The following is a 16,765-nucleotide window of genomic DNA, read 5'->3' as shown; positions in this document are numbered from 1 at the left end:
CAACTTTACATCTTTTGGTATTCACACTATGAATATGTGTAACATTACGTTCAAGATTCATTAAGAATAAACCATTGACCATCGGGGCATGACCATAAAACATATCTGTCATATAAATAGAACAACCATTATTCTCGGATTTAAATGAGTAGCCATCACGTATCAAACGAGATCCAGATACAATGTTCATGCTCAAACTTGGCACTAAATAACAATTATTGAGGTTTAAAACTAATCCCGTAGGTAAATGTAGAGGTAGCGTGCCGACGGCGATCACATCGACCTTGGAACCATTCCCGACGCGCATCGTCACCTCGTCCTTCGCCAGTCTCCGCTTATTCCGCAGCTCCTACTGTGAGTTACAAATATGAGCAACGGCACCGGTATCAAATACCCAGGAGTTACTACGAGTACTGGTAAGGTACACATCAATTACATGTATATCAAATATACCTTTAGTGTTGCCGGCCTTCTTGTCTGCTAAGTATTTGGGGCAGTTCCGCTTCCAGTGACCCTTCCCTTTGCAATAAAAGCACTTAGTCTCAGGCTTGGGTCCATTCTTTGACTTCTTCTCGGCAACTGGCTTACCGGGTGCGGCAACATCCTTGCCATCCTTCTTGAAGTTCTTCTTGCCCTTGCCCTTCTTAAACTTAGTGGTTTTATTGACCATCAACACTTGATGTTCTTTCTTGATTTCTACCTCTGCTGACTTCAGCATTGAAAATACTTCAGGAATAGTTTTCACCATCCCCTGCATATTGTAGTTCATCACAAAGCTCTTGTAGCTCGGTGGGAGCGACTAAAGGATTATGTCAATGACCGCCTCGTCCAGGAGGTTAATGTCCAGCTGGGATAGGCGGTTGTGCAACCCAGACATTTTGAGTATGTGCTCACTGACAGAACTATTTTCCTCCATCTTACAACTATAGAACTTGTCGGAGACTTCATATCTCTCGACCCGGGCATGAGCTTGGAAAACCATTTTCAGCTCCTCGAACATCTCATATGCTCCGTGTTGCTCAAAACGCTTTTGGAGCCCTGGTTCTAAGCTGTAAAGCATGCCGCACTGAACGAGGGAGTAATCATCAGCACGTGACTGCCAAGCGTTCATAACGTCTTGGTTCTCTGGGATGGGTGCTTCACCTAGCGGTCCTTCTAGGACATATGCTTTGTTGGTAGCTATGAGAATGATCCTCAGGTTCCGGACCCAGTCTGTATAGTTGCTGCCATCATCTTTCAGCTTGGTTTTCTCTAGGAACACGTTGAAGTTCATGTTGACATGAGCGTTGGCCATTTGATCTACAAGACATATTTGCAAAGGTTTTAGACTAAGTTCATGATAATTAAGTTCATCTAATCAAATTATTTAATGAACTCCCACTCAGATTAGACATCCCTCTAGTCATCTAAGTGTTACACGATCCGAGTCGACTAGGCCGTGTCCGATCATCACGTGAGACGGACTAGTCATCATCGGTGAACATCTCCATGTTGATCGTATCTTCCATACGACTCATGTTCGACCTTTCGGTCTCTGTGTTCTGAGGCCATGTCTATACATGCTAGGCTCGTCAAGTTAACCCTAAGTGTTTTACATGTGTAAAGTTGTCTTACACCCGTTGTATGTGAACGTAAGAATCTATCACACCCGATCATCACGTGGTGCTTCGAAACGACGAACTTTAGCAACGGCGCACAGTTAGGGGAGAACACTTTCTTGAAATTGTTATAAGGGATCATCTTATTTACTACCATCGTTCTAAGTAAACAAGATGCATAAACATAATAAACATCACATGCAATTATATAATAGTGACATGATATGGCCAATATCATATAGCTCCTTTGGTCTCCATCTTCGGGGCTCCATGATCATCTTCGTCACCGGCATGACACCATGATCTCCATCATCATGATCTCCATCATCATGTCTCCATGAAGTTGATCGCCAACTATTACTTCTACTACTATGGCTAACGGTTTAGCAATAAAGTAAAGTAATTACATGGTGTTAAATCATTAACACGCAGGTCATGCAATAATTAAGACAACTCCTATGGCTCCTGCCGGTTGTCATACTCATCGACATGCAAGTCGTGATTCCTGTTACAAGAACATGATCTCATACATCACAATATATCATTCATCATTCATCACAACTTTTGGCCATATCACATCACAAGGCAATTGCTGCACAAACAAGTTAGACGTCCTCTAATTTTTGTTGCATCTTTTACGTGGCTGCAATAGGGTTCTAGCAAGAACGTTTTCTTACCTACGAAAAAGCCACAACGTGATTTGTCAACTTCTATTTACCCTTCATAAGGACCCTTTTCATCGAATCCGCTCCAACTAAAGTGGGAGAGACAGACACCCGCTAGCCACCTTATGCAACTAGTGCATGTCAGTCGGTGGAACCTGTCTCACATAAGCGTACGTGTAAGGTCGGTCCGGGCCGCTTCATCCCACAATACCGCTGAAGCAAAATAAGACTAGTAGCGGCAAGAAAGTTGACAACATCTACGCCCACAACAAATTTGTGTTCTACTCGTGCAATAGAGAACTACGCATAGACCTAGCTCATGATGCCACTGTTGGGGAACGTTGCAGAAAATAAAAAATTTCCTACGGTTTCACCAAGATCCATCTATGAGTTCATCTAGCAATGAGTGATAGGAGTGCATCTACATACCTTTGTAGATCGCGAGCGGAAGCGTTCAAGAGAACGGGGTTCAGGGAGTCGTACTCGTCGTGATCCAAATCACCGATGACCAAGTGCCGAACGGACAGCACCTCCGCGTTCAACACACGTACGGAGCGGATGACGTCTCCTCCTTCTTGATCCAGCAAGGGGGAAGGAGAGGTTGATGAAGATACAGCAGCACGACAGCGTGGTGGGGGATGCAGCAGAGTTCCGGCAGGGCTTCGCCAAGCAACTACGGGAGGAGGAGGTGTAGCAAGGGGAGAGGGAGGCGCCAAAACTTCAGGTGCGGATGCCCTCCCTCCCCCCTCCTTAATATAGGCCCCCAGGAGGGGGGGCGTCGGCCCTAGAGACGGGATCTCTAGGGGGGCGGCGGCCAAGGGGGTGGAGTGCCCCCCAAGGCAAGTGGAGGCGCCCCCTCCCCTAGGGTTCCCAACCCTAGGCGCAGAGGGGGGCCCAGGAGAGTGCGCACCAGCCCACCAGGGGCTGGTTCCCCTCCCACTTCAGCCCATGGGGCCCTCCGGGATAGGTGGCCCCACCCGGTGGACCCCCGGGACCCTTCCGGTGGCCCCGGTACAATACCGGTGACCCCCAAAACTCTCCCGATGATCCAAACTGCACTTCTTATATATAATTCTTTACCTCCGAACCATTCCGGAACTCCTTGTGACGTCCGGGATCTCATCCGGGACTCCGAACAACTTTCGGTTTGCTGCATACTCATATTCATACAACCCTAGCGTCACCGAACCTTAAGTGTGTAGACCCTACGGGTTCGGGAGACATGTAGACATGACCGAGACGGCTCTCCGGTCAATAACCAATAGCGGGATCTGGATACCCATGTTGGCTCCCACATACTCCTCGATGATCTCATCGGATGAACCACGATGTCGAGGATTTAAGCAACCCCGTATACAATTCCCTTTGTCAATCGGTACGTTACTTGCCCGAGACTCGATCGTCGGTATCCCAATACCTCGTTCAGTCTTGTTACCGGCAAGTCGCTTTACTCATACCGTAATGCATGATCCCGTGACCAGACACTTGGTCACTTTGAGCTCATTATGATGATGCATTACCGAGTGGGCCCAGAGATACCTCTCCGTCATACGGAGTGACAAATCCCAGTCTCGATCCGTGTCAACCCAACAGACATTTTTGGAGATACCTGTAGTGCACCTTTATGGTCACCCAGTTACGTTGTGACGTTTGGTACACCCAAAGCACTCCTACGGTATCCGGGAGTTACACGATCTCATGGTCTAAGGAAAAGATACTTGACATTGGAAAAGCTCTAGCAAAACGAACTACACGATCTTGTGCTATGCTTAGGATTGGGTCTTGTCCATCACATCATTCTCCTAATGATGTGATCCCGTTATCAACGACATCCAATATCCATAGTCAGGAAACCATGACTATCTGTTGATCAACGAGCTAGTTAACTAGAGGCTTACTAGGGACATATTGTGGTCTATGTATTCACACGTGTATTACGATTTCCGGATAATACAATTATAGCATGAATAAAAGACAATTATCATGAACAAGGAAATATAATAATAATCCTTTTATTATTGCCTCTAGGGCATATTTCCAACACATAGGCCAAGATTATCATGATCATGTGGTCTATTTGGCACTTTAGGAACAAGCTGAAGCATGAGGAGGAAGGACCCGCTCTGGCTAAATGCATGTGCATGACCAGAGAAGCCCTTGCGCTTCTTGAACTTCCACGAAAGCAAGCTTTGGTCATGCCAGGCATGGATGGAGACCACCTGAACTAGGCCTAGTTAAAATCAACATAGATGGTGCTATATCCTTTGATTCTAACACAACCGGGCAGGTAGAGTGGCTCGATCTACCAGTGCTCTTTTGGGTGCATGGTGCAAACCATATGTGGGTATAATTGATCCTCTTATCACCGAAGCACAGCCGTTGCATGATGGTGTCATCTTTCCCAAACTTCATGGATACAAGAATGCGATAATGGAGGTGGGCTGCCTGGAGATGGTTGATCTCTGGAACACTCGCCACAATTCTCGATCAATTGTGGCTTCTATGTGAGTAGAAATTGGAGAGCTAATTGTTGTTTTTCTCTTTTTGTAATCTAGCATGTAAATAGATCAGCTAATATATCAACGCATCTTTGTGCCAAGCGTGCTTGCACTTTGAATATGACTGATAGCTGGCTCAAGAACACCCTGAGCTTCCTCTTGAGCAGCCTCTTGGCTGATGGTCCAGGGTCACTTTTGTTCGAATAAAGCTCTATAAACCACAAAAAACTAGAAACAAGATTCCCCCTCCCCAATGCATTTCAAAAATTGCAAAGAATTAAAGTACCTGACCCATCATGTTGAACCTCTCCTAGTGATTGGGATGAGGTATATGCCTCCCATCCTAGAATCATGGATTCCTTACACAACCACCGACCTTTCTTGCGGGAAAACTTTTAATCTATTCATCAAGCATCATGGCAGTACAAAGAACACTAACAAATATCCCCTTGAGAAGGATACTAAAAGTAATATAAATTGCATCCAGGTCTATAAAACAACCTAGCGACAACTATAAGCATTGGAACCACTAAAGCTGGGCAGACCTTGTTGTCAAAGATAGCCGGGAAGTTGTCGTGCTAAAGCCCCAAAGGATTGGTGCAACAGAACAAGCAACTGTCGTTGATGAAGAGAATGGTAGATCAAAAGGATCCAACCTGTATGACACACGAGCGTAGACGAACGAAAACATAAAGATCCACTGAAGACAAACACCAACTGAATCCCACAAGAACACTAGTACAGAATCAGGCATTGGAGGTTTTCGTAAATGAGTCGGCGACGGTTCCACATTCTGCCTCAAATCCTGCATCGCTAACTCTCCAAACAACGGTTAGGGAATCTGTCTCCAATGTCACAGAAAGCACATGCAGCTTCGCACAAATAACTAATTGCAATGCTTTATGTACCGCGAGGGTTTTATGCGAATAACCGCCTTAGTTTCTAGTTTTTTCGTAATAACCCATGCTATTTGCTAACTAGCCCTATAAGTGAATTAGAACTAAAATTTAAATTAAACACAAAAACTCATAACAAACAAGTAGTATACATGTTCAACGCAACGGTGATACAAACCGCAAATAAAATAGAGTTCAAACAGTTCAACATAACAACTTATAAAACCTATCGTGGAATTGTCACGTCAGATTTCCTAGTGAAAGGACTTAGTCGTGGAGCCATCGCAACTAGGAAGCTTAAAGGGGTTAATCGGGACAAAGGACACGGGGTTTATACTGGTTCAGCCCCTTGCGGTGAAGGTAAAAGCCTACGATCCAGTTTTTGGGTGGTATTGCTTATGTATCAATTACCAGGGAGCGATTCCGCTTGACCTAGTTCTCGATCTATTGTTACTTGTCTTGAACCACCGTCGGGCCGTCCCTTTATATATAGAGGTCGATGCCCAGCGGCTCACAGAGTCTCGGTCGGCTCATAAACAGTGTCTAGCTTGGTCTCTCTCTATTCCTGCCTTACAATACAAGTTATATACATATGGCGGTTTATCTCTACGGGCCTTAAGTCGCCTTTGGGCTTTGGGCCCTTAACAGAGCTGCCATCTTCAAGCATCGTCTTGGGCTTCATGAATCATCATAGGTATAACCTGGCCCCTCCTAGGGGGTCATACCTAATAGTTATATCCCCAACAAAACCAGTTCTATACAAAACAAAGATCCTAACACAAGGCTACAATGAAGCACCACTGCCTCCTGCATGTGGAGGTCCAGTACCACCATCATCTTAATCATGCTCATCATCTTGTGGATATTCAGGAATATGCATGATATAAGTTGTTAGGTAGCTGCAGAGTTCTGGATCCTTGGGCCTCAGCTCTGAGATCCTAGTTGCCATCACAACTATTGGGTCCTCGGTGATATGGCCTTGCCTTAGATTGAGACTATGGAAATAGCTAGTTGACAACAGTGTGTTGAATTTGACAACCACAATATTTTTGGGACATAATGATCCGTCATCTTGAAATCCTAAGAACCTAAAAAGTTGTACATAGCATATGCAACAAAGATGCCAGTCTTGATGCTAGTTGAACATCTGGGCTTAGAAACGCTGAACTTCACGACATTGTTCACCGGGCCATATTCCACCTCGAACTGTATCTTGGCTATGATAGCTTGGTGTAAAATTTAGAAGCTCGATCGTACAACGGAAAAGGCAATTGAACAATAATCTAAAGAAATGTTGCACCCAAAAACAAACTAAACACATCTAGTCAAAAAACAAGTTTAACGCCTGAACCAATGTTTAGGATAATGTTGATCGTTAACTAACATTTACATATTACATATTTATGTGTGTATGAATAGGACCTAGTACAGATTACTAGCAAACAGATAACCAATTACCAAAGTACAAAACACAAACTCGCCTATCTATTCAACATTCTTACTTCGCTTGCTACATGTGACATCATCTGTTGAGATTTCCTACTGCTACAATTTTCCTCTACTTTTCATGTGAATCAAACAAGCGCTAATATGAGCATTAAAACTAGCTAGCACAGGAAATGAACATGCCTCTTTTCCTGATTGACATGTGAAAAAGAGATATGAGTTTTCTCTACTTTCCCTATGAATCAAATAGGCCCTATATAGTTCAAAATACATGCCAGATAAAATGAATAGAACATAACTTGGAAGGGCATGCATAAGAAACTCAATCCAAAGGAAAAAATCATATAATTTTGCTACTCCTATGATTTTCCTATTCATTTCCTAATCAAGAAAATCAAAATACAAGCCCTTTTACCCAGATTGACATGAGAACTAACTTTCGCTCAAACTAGCTAGCACAAGAGATGAACTGAACTTGCAAGCACTATAGGAATCAAGCACTTTGCCCTCAGCCATGGCTGACGGCAAATGCATGCTAGGCTGACGACAAAGGGCTTTGCCGTCAGCCAGCAGACGGCAACAGGTTCGGCTGAATAGGCGACGGCAAAGGCCTCTTTGTCGTCTTCTGGCGGACGGCAAAGATGCAAAGGTCTTTGTCGTCCGCTAGCAGACGCCAAAGAGCCTGGATGGCACATGTGGCAGTTCAGGTCCGTTAAGTGGTCAACGGTGTGCTTTGCCATCAGCTGACAGACGACAAAGGCCTTTGCATCTTTGTCGCCAGCCAGCAGATGACAAAGATGCAAAGGCCTTTGCCGTCTGCTGGCTGACGGCAAATCTATCAAATAGGCCAGACCAGTACACCCCAGATTGTACAGGTAGCTGCCACATGGCAGCTTTGCCGTCTGTTAACTGACGACAAAGGCCTTTGTCGTCTGCCAGCTGACGGCAAAGTGGCTATATAGCCCCTGTTTTTTTTGTTTTTTCCTAAATTCATTCAATTTGACAAAAGTTCACACACACACACACACACACACACACACACACACACACATATATATACACACAGTTCAAAATAATTTCAACAAGCATACCAACAACAAGTTTCCAACAACATATACAAGTTTCCAACAACATGAACATATACAAGTTTCCAACAGCATACAATGGTTTCCAACAACATTTCCATACACATACATATCCAACAAGTTTGCATAAACAAAAAGGAAGCAAAAGTAGAAGAGTACAGTCCATCAATGCTAGCTTCCTCATCTCAAGCAAATCTGCAAATTAGGAAAGATGAAAGTTAGAAGAAGAAGAAGACTAGCTAGAATAAAAAGAAGAAGAAGAAGAAGAAGAAGAAGAAGAATTTATCTTCTCTTTCTTTTTCTCCTCTCCACTTCTTTATCTTCTTATTCTTGTAACTAAGGTAGGTAAAAATGCCATTTTTAGCTAAGATAGGTAAAAATGATAAGTGTGTAGGTCATTTTAGAGCTAAGCTAGGTAAATAGTTCATTTTGGAGCTAACCTAGGTAGTTATGCTATTTTTGAGCTAAATAAGCATATTTATTAATTTTGGAGGACAAAATGGTAAGTGTAGGTCATTTTTGACCTATCCTAATTAAAATCGGTCATTTTGGAGCTAGGTAAGGTTATTTTTTCATTTTGGAGGAAACTAAACTAATTATATGATAGTTTGGAGCTAAAGTATGGTTATTATGCCATTTTTTACCTACGTTAGCTAATTATGTCATAAATGAACTAGGTAAGCTAAGTATAGATTATTATTTAGCTATCCTAGGTAGTAATGACATTTTTGATCTAACTAAGCATATTAAGTCATTTAGGAGGAAAAAGGGCTAAGTATAGGTCATTTTATAGCTATCCTAGGTAAAGTATGTCAGTTCGGAGCTAAGTAAGGTTATTATGTCATTTTCGAGGAAAATAAGCTAAGTATAGGTCATTTTTACCTAAGTGAGCTAATTATGTCATAAATGAACTAGCTAAGCTAGCTATAGATCATTATTGAGCTATCCGAGGTAGTTATGCCATTTTTGAGGTAAGTAAGGTTATTCTATCATTATTCGAGGAAAATAAGCTAAGTATAGGTCATTTCTTAAGCTAAGTATGCATTTGTTAAGAAAAACACTTGGGAAAACTTACCATCACCAGGGAGGTGAAGGAACGGTCGGGTTTGCGCCAGTGCCAAATGGAGAAGGACTGGTCGGGGTTGTGCCACCACGAGATGGAGAAGGATTGGTCGATGCTTGTCGGGAGGCGTGCTGCAGCAAAGATCATTTGCAGTGTTTAGTTAGCATGATTCAACTGAAATGTGAATACTAGTAACTAATGACCATTCAAATGAAACTCACCGTGTCCGCTATACCAATCCGGGGCATTGGCGGAGGGATCTGGCCGGTTTTCTCGCACACAGACTGCACATTTTGTCTTGACGAGTCAACATATTAATTAGTAATGAAATGAACATTATGTGCATGATTTGGCTAGTATGCGGGAGAAACTTACCATGACGAGGTCGTATAGGGCCCGGTGACTCGCGTCGTTCCAGTTCCTCTCCGCCTCCAACATACTAGCCGTCCTCTCCTCCAACTCCCTCTCCCTCTGCTTTGCCTCCCTGGTTGCCTCCGCAAGAAGCTCCTAGGCCCTAGCCTCGACGGCGAGCTCCATTGGCCATGGTCGAGGCCTCATCTCAGGAAGAGACCTCGTCTGGTGCTTCTTGATCTCCGGAAGACTTCTAGGACAACGTATCAGTCCGTCCCCAATGGCTACCAAGCCATGTTCCCTCCCATCACTAGATAACATCACGAGCTCAGGATCAAAAGGACTCCGGCTTGGGTTGAGGTCCTCACCTTTCATCTTCTTCCCCCAGTCTCTGTACCTCACGAGCTTGTTGTGGGAGGAAATGTTGGTGAAGCTCTCTGGATGACCGAGTTCATCCTCCGAGAATGCCTTGGCCTTCTTGAACGGGTTACTATGTGCCATGGCATAGAGGTCGTACAGCGGTGGCACCTCCTTCTGTTGTGTCGCACCTGAAAGAAAGAACAGGGTAAGTTAGTAATTAAAGGGCTGAAGCTAGCATGAAGAATGAAATTGCATGAATCATGAAGGGCTCGAACCACATACCCAGTGATCCCCATACTCAAACAGGTTGGAGCTCCCTTGATGGTGTGGCACACCTTGCATCTGGGCACGCTTGTCCCTGGCCTTGTTGTGGACGGCTAAATATTTGGGAGAGCTCCACTCATCCACCAACCTCTCCCAACAGTCCACCTTATCCGCACACCATCTCGGGGGCACCTAAGTTAGACAAAGAGAAATTTCAGCGCTACACCTATGAATCAAATCAAGGAAACTAAGTACAAGGCATTAAGAATAGGTAATTACCTTCATGTACTTCTCCTTACTCCGATACTTGGCGCATCACTTTTTCTTCTGCCTCCTGATGTTAGTCGAGGCTTAGTAATCTCGAACAGCTTGCACCCGAGCCTCGTGTCGTAAGTTTTGAAGTAGCCGCTTGCACTCAGCTTCGAGAACCATAGCCGTGTCCGCCTCGTGTTCCTCAAGACACATGTAGAAGGTCTGCAATCAAACAAGACAACACTAATCATTAGTACAATCACTAGGTACCGTTGATTTTTAATTCTGTAAAGGAGAAATTACCCAAAACCGCCGTATCACAATGTCGGCCATTGTCTCGCACACGACACCGTCGACCATCTCCCCCAGCAGGGCCGGGACAGCCTCGTACAGCTCCTAGGTCAGTTCTAGCTATGGAACCTCACCCTCACCGGGCAACGTGACCCACCCCGGGAAGTGGTGCCGGCAAAGAGTACCAAGGAGTTGAATGGGCCTGCGGACACCATCTGCGTGTATCCAACCCCTGCAGTATAACAAGGCCGATACATTAGATATTAATTTGAAGAAACATGAAGGGAAAAGGTTAAAAAAGAGTAAATGCACTTACTTCTCCCTGTTAGGCTGAATCAACCACCTCTAGTCGCGGGTCGCCGGCATGGACGGGAGCTTACTACCACCGCACTGGTAGACCTTCTTGCCCTCCTCAACCAGCTCGCCCTCACTATAGCTATGCTCAGAAAAGGTCTCCTCGACACCATCAACATGGCCGCTAGTCTCCGGAGTCACGTGGGACGAAGACTGTTGGACCCGAGTCTCCTGGGAGGAAGACTGTGGGACCCGAGTCTCGTCGGACGTAGGCTCGGCGACCCGAGGCTCGTCGACCTGAGGCTCGTCGACCCGAGGCTCGTGGACCAGAGTCCGAGACGGGTCCACCTGAGACGGAGCACTCCGGTGGTCCAGAGAATTAGCGGGGGGTGGCGGCGAGGAAGGCAGTACAACAGCCTTCCTACCTCTCCCAGCACCACGTCCACCTCTACCTCCACCCCTCTTCTTCCCCCGACCTCTAGCAGCCGAAGAAGAAGCGCCCACCGCCGAAGGTGCTGGGGGTGTCTGCATGCTGTCTACTAGTGCTCTCCGAAGGTGCTGGGGGGTGGAATAACAGCACACCTCCCAGCACGCCCTGAGGAAGGAGGCTCGGAGCGCTCTCAACCCGCGCCCACCATCTGTCAACACCTGCAATGACCGAAGAGCACCTTTTTCGGGAGGTGTCGTGTCGGGGTCAGGGCTCAGGGGTGCCATGTCGGGGTCTCGGGTGTCGGGTGTCGGGGGGTCGGGGTGTCGTGTCGGGGTGTCGTGTCGGGGGTCGGGTGTCGGGGTGCTGTGTCGGGGTCGTGGTGTCGGGGTGTTGTGTTAGGGGTTGGGGGCTCACGGGTGCCGTGTCGGGGTGTCGAGGTGGTCTCGTGGTGTCGTGCCGGGGGTTGGGCTGTCGGTGTTGTCAGGGGTCGGGGTGTAGGTGGTGTCGTGTCGGGGAATGAGGTGTCGGTGGTGTCGAGGTGTCGTGTTGTGGGTCAGGGGCTCGGGGTGCCGTGTCGGGGGACGGGGTGTCGGTGGTGTCGGGGTGTCGTGTTGTGGGTCAGGGGCTCGGGGGTGCCGTGTCAGGGGACGTGGTGTCGGTGGTGTCGGGGTGTCGTGTCATGGGTCGGGGGCTAGGGGGTGTCCAGGCGGTCTCGGGGTGTCGTGTCGAGGGTCGGGCTGTTGGTGGTGTCGGGGGTCGGGGTGTAGGTGGTGTCGTGTCGGTGGTCGGGGTGTCGGTGGTGTCGTGTTAGGGGTCAGCATGTCGGTGGTGTCGGGGACCGGCAATCTTCTTCTTCTTCTTCTTGTTGTTGTTGTTGTTGTTGTTATTGTTGTTGTTGTTGTTGTTGTTGTTGTTGTTGTTCTTCTTCTTCTTCTTCTTCTTCTTCTTCTTCTTCTTCTTCTTCTTCTTCTTCTTCTTCTTCTTCTTCTTCTTCTTCTTCTTCTTCTTCTAATAAATTTTTTCAAGAACTAACCTACAAACTAACCTAACTAACCTAGAAACTAACTGAACTAACCTAGAACTAACCTAACTAACCTAGAACTAAAATCTACTAACCTAAAGTCAACTAAAATCTAATTAACCTAAATCTCCTTTTTATGACTATGTACTAATTAACTAACTAACTAACTAACTAACTAAGTAATTAACCTAAAAACAATTAACTAACTAAAGAACCTATGTACAGTAGGGTAAAACAACTAACTAATTAATCTAAACTAACTAACTAACTAACTAACTAATTGACCTAAATCAAAAAACAACAAGAAAAAAGTAAAAAAGTGAAGAATCGTCCTCACCAGGGGCGGAGCGTCGGGCGGCAGGGGGCGGAGCAGCGACGGGCGACGGGCGGTGCGGGGACGGGCTGCGAGGCGCCGGGGGCAACGGGGGCGGTGGTGGTCGGGTGCGTCGGGGGCGGTGGGGGTTGATGGTGTCGGGGGCGGTGGGGGTTTGTGGCGGGGGCGGCGGGCACGGGGACGGCGAGCACGGGGGCGGCACAGGCGAGGGCGTCGGGGGCGGTGGGGGTCTGTGGCGGGGGCGGCGGGCACAGGGACGGCGAGCACGGGGGCGGCACAGGTGAGGTGAGGAAGAGAGAGAGAGAGGAGAGAGAGAGGGGTGGAGCGCGGGGAACGGTCGTATTTTGGTTAGGTTTAATTTCTCTGCCGTCTGCTAGCAGACGGCAAAGAGCGTAACTAGTGGGATGGGGCCGAGGGGAAACGGCCGTTAGGTTGGGTAATTTCATTATCGTCCGCTAGCGGACGACAAATAAAATGGCCGTTAGGTGGTTCTCATTCGTGGGCCACCCTCCCTCTTTGCCGTTCGCTAGCAGACGGCAAAGCTTCTTTACCGTTTGTTAGCAGATGGCAAAGAGCAGGCTGATGGCAAACATAATCTTTGCCATCTGCCTGTTCTTTGTCGTCAACTTTCTGTCAGCTGATGGCAAAGACCTTCTTTGCCGTCATCTAGCTGATGACAAAGATCCTGATTCTAGTAGTGAAGGGCATTGATAGGGACCTCAATCCAAAGGAAAAAATCCTTATCGGATTTTCCTTGGCCTTTTCACTGTCACTATCGATGGTCTTGCTGGGATCCATGCTCTCTTGATTAGACTAAGATGGACACATTCACACGAAATAAAAAAATTAGGCAGAAGCAAATGTTGTCTCAATGATAGAATCAATCAAATATCAAAGAATACTACCTCAGAAACTCTCTCATGAACTACTTTGAAGAGTAGAGACATAAACAGAGAAGAATGTGTGAGGGGAGAAGAGAGGGGGAGAAAGGGAAATTATGCGGAAGTTGTGGGGGAGTGGGGGAAGTGGGGAAACTAAACTGTCGTTTACACATAAATCCTCGCTACACGCGGTTGCACAAAATCATCTGCTTCCCAATGTTGTTTCTTCGCGCGCACTCCTGTCGGGAAACATAGTAGAAAACAAAAAATTGCCCCACGAACACCCAAGAACAATATGAAGATGCATAACGGGTTGTGATCAACGATCGTTACCGACTCCAGAGTGCAGCAGTAGTAGACGAGTTGGTGTAGATAATACTTGAAGTCCCTCAAACGTCGATGACGATCCCATGAACCCCCCTTGAACGATCCCTCGAATGGAAGACCGAAAGCATGGCCTCTCTACTTGATTACAAGCGTACAGTCTTCATGATCCGGAAGCACTTGGCCGTCCAGAGCTAATCGTCGGCGGAGAATTAAAGGGAGGAGATTAGGACAACAGTGGGCTTCTAATTATGAGGATTATAGGTGGCTAGGTCTAGCTCTAATTAGTCAACTAGGACCAACTAGAACTAGATCAACTAGAGCAGGCTCCAAAATTTGTGTTGCAATAGGGTGGACAAGCTCTAGTATATATAGGTTAGGAGGGGAGAAGAGGGCAGCCACCAAGGGAGGAAAGCCTCTATTGGTGCGCCAGCCAAGGGGGTGGGAGTAGGACTCCCACCCCTAGTGAAGGGTGGCACTTTCCCACTTGGGCCTTTTTGGCCCAAGTTGCCTTCCACCTCTTGGCCTTTTTATGCCCATTGATATTTAAATTAAATATAAAATGTTCTAAACATATTCAAAGCATTATATATATATAATTTAACACCCCTGAAAACATTTTTCACCTATATATATATATTAATCGGCAATACCTGGTATACCCGATATTCACGACCCCGAAACGCTCCCGGAACCTCTCGGAACTATTCCGGATATTAATGAAACAATTTCACAAATATATTCTCATCACTCCTGCACTACTAACACTCAGTAGATCGTGATTACCTTAAGCTTGTGACCCCATAGGTTCGGTAAATCATACACATGAACAAAACCCCTTCGTTCAATGACCGATAGCGGAACCGTGGACGTCCATATCGGTCCCTATCATTACACGAATGATATTCGAGTGAACCTTTGGTTATCATATGATGTTCCCTTTACTCCGCGATACTTTACAAAACCCGGTGTGCATCGGTATCCTCTTGAGTCATCACCATGCTCACTATACCGTTGCTCCCATTACCATTTTTGTTCTTCTTTCTTGTTAACGTGTTTCAGCATCCCCGTGACGTAGTCACTTGTGTCTATCCAGACTATGATGGATGCCTTCACACTAATAGGGCCCTAAGAATATCTCTCCATCGTCGGAGGAGCAAATCCCACTCTCGAGTTGTCAGGTCACTTGTCAAACTTTCCGGTGAGCCTGAAAGTTGTTGTTATGATCACCTTGTTACAAATGACATTTGAGCAACCCCAAAGCCCACCGTCTGGTAGGAAGTGACCGAGGCACTCTCATGGTCTGGGGAACTAAAACACATGCTAACAATCGATGTTATTACAATTGAATACAGATGATATTAACTCAATTCATAACAAACAAGTTTGGGTCGATTCAATATGATCGTTCTTCCAACATCATAATCTCAATGTTGTTTTAGGATCATCGTTACACTTAACGTTATCCTAAGATCTGGAAAACGTGATCACCAACAGCACTTGAGGTAGTCTTAGAGGCGAGACTAGGAACCTTCATTTTATCCGTTAATCACATGCGCATATGAGTTTTCCACTGAATCTCATATTCCAGGATCATAACAGCTATATGAGCTCTTCCTTAGGTTGACCTCTTCCTCCCAAGCTCCATTGCCATTCAAAACCTCATTCTTGCCCGATCTCTCTCCCTAGCCAATCAAACTTGTTGATTTTTTAGGGATTGGTTGAGAAGGCTCCGATCTACACTTCCACCAAGAGATATTTGATTCCCCCGACTAATCCCTTGCAGATATTGTTACTCTTGGGAGTTTGAGCACCCTAGACGGTTGAGGTCACCTCGGAGCCACATTTCATTGTGGTGAAGCTCTATGGTGTTGTTGGGAGCCTCCAGTTAAGTTGTGGAGATTGCCCCAACCTTGTTTGTAAAGGTTCGGTCGCCGCCTTCAAGGGCACCACTAGTGGAATCACGACACCTCGCATTGTGTGAGGGCGTGAGGAGAATACAGTGGCCCCAGTGGCTTCTTGGGGAGCATTGTGCCTCCACACCACTCCATCAGAGACGTACTTCCTCTCAAAGGGAAGGAACTTCGGAAACACATCTTCGTCTTCACCGGCTCCACTTGTGGTTACTTCTTACCTTTACTTTGTGCAAGCTTTACTTCTATTGTATCTTGTGCTTGCATGTTGTTGTTGTTGTTGTTGTTATTAGCATCATATAGGCTGTTCACCTAGTTGCACATCTAGACAACCTATTTTGTTGGTAACCCTAATTTGTTAAGAAAAGCTAAAAATTGGTAGTTGCCTATCACCCACCCTCTAGTCAACCATATCGATCCTTTCAAATACTCCTATGATTACGAACATGAATATGCTTTGTGAGTAGTTACGTTTGTTCGTGAGGACATGTGAGAAGTCTTGTTATAAGTAATCATGTGATTGGGTATTCGTTCGATATTTTGATGAGATGTATGTTGTCTCTACTCTAGTGGTGTTATGTGAACGTCGACTACATGACACTTTACCATTGTTTGGACCTAGGGGAAGGCATTGGGAAGTAATAATTAGATGATGGGTTGCTAGAGTGGTAGAAGCTTAACCCTAGTTTATGTGTTGCTTCGTAAGGGGCTGATTTGGATCCATATGTTTTATGCTATGGTTAGATTTTATCTTAATTCTTCTTTCATAGTTGCGGATGCTTGCGAGAGGGGTTAATCA

Source organism: Triticum aestivum, chromosome 5B (genome assembly GCF_018294505.1).
Source record: "Triticum aestivum cultivar Chinese Spring chromosome 5B, IWGSC CS RefSeq v2.1, whole genome shotgun sequence".
Lineage (NCBI taxonomy): Eukaryota > Viridiplantae > Streptophyta > Magnoliopsida > Poales > Poaceae > Triticum > Triticum aestivum.
Note: the sequence above shows the minus strand (reverse complement) of the source record.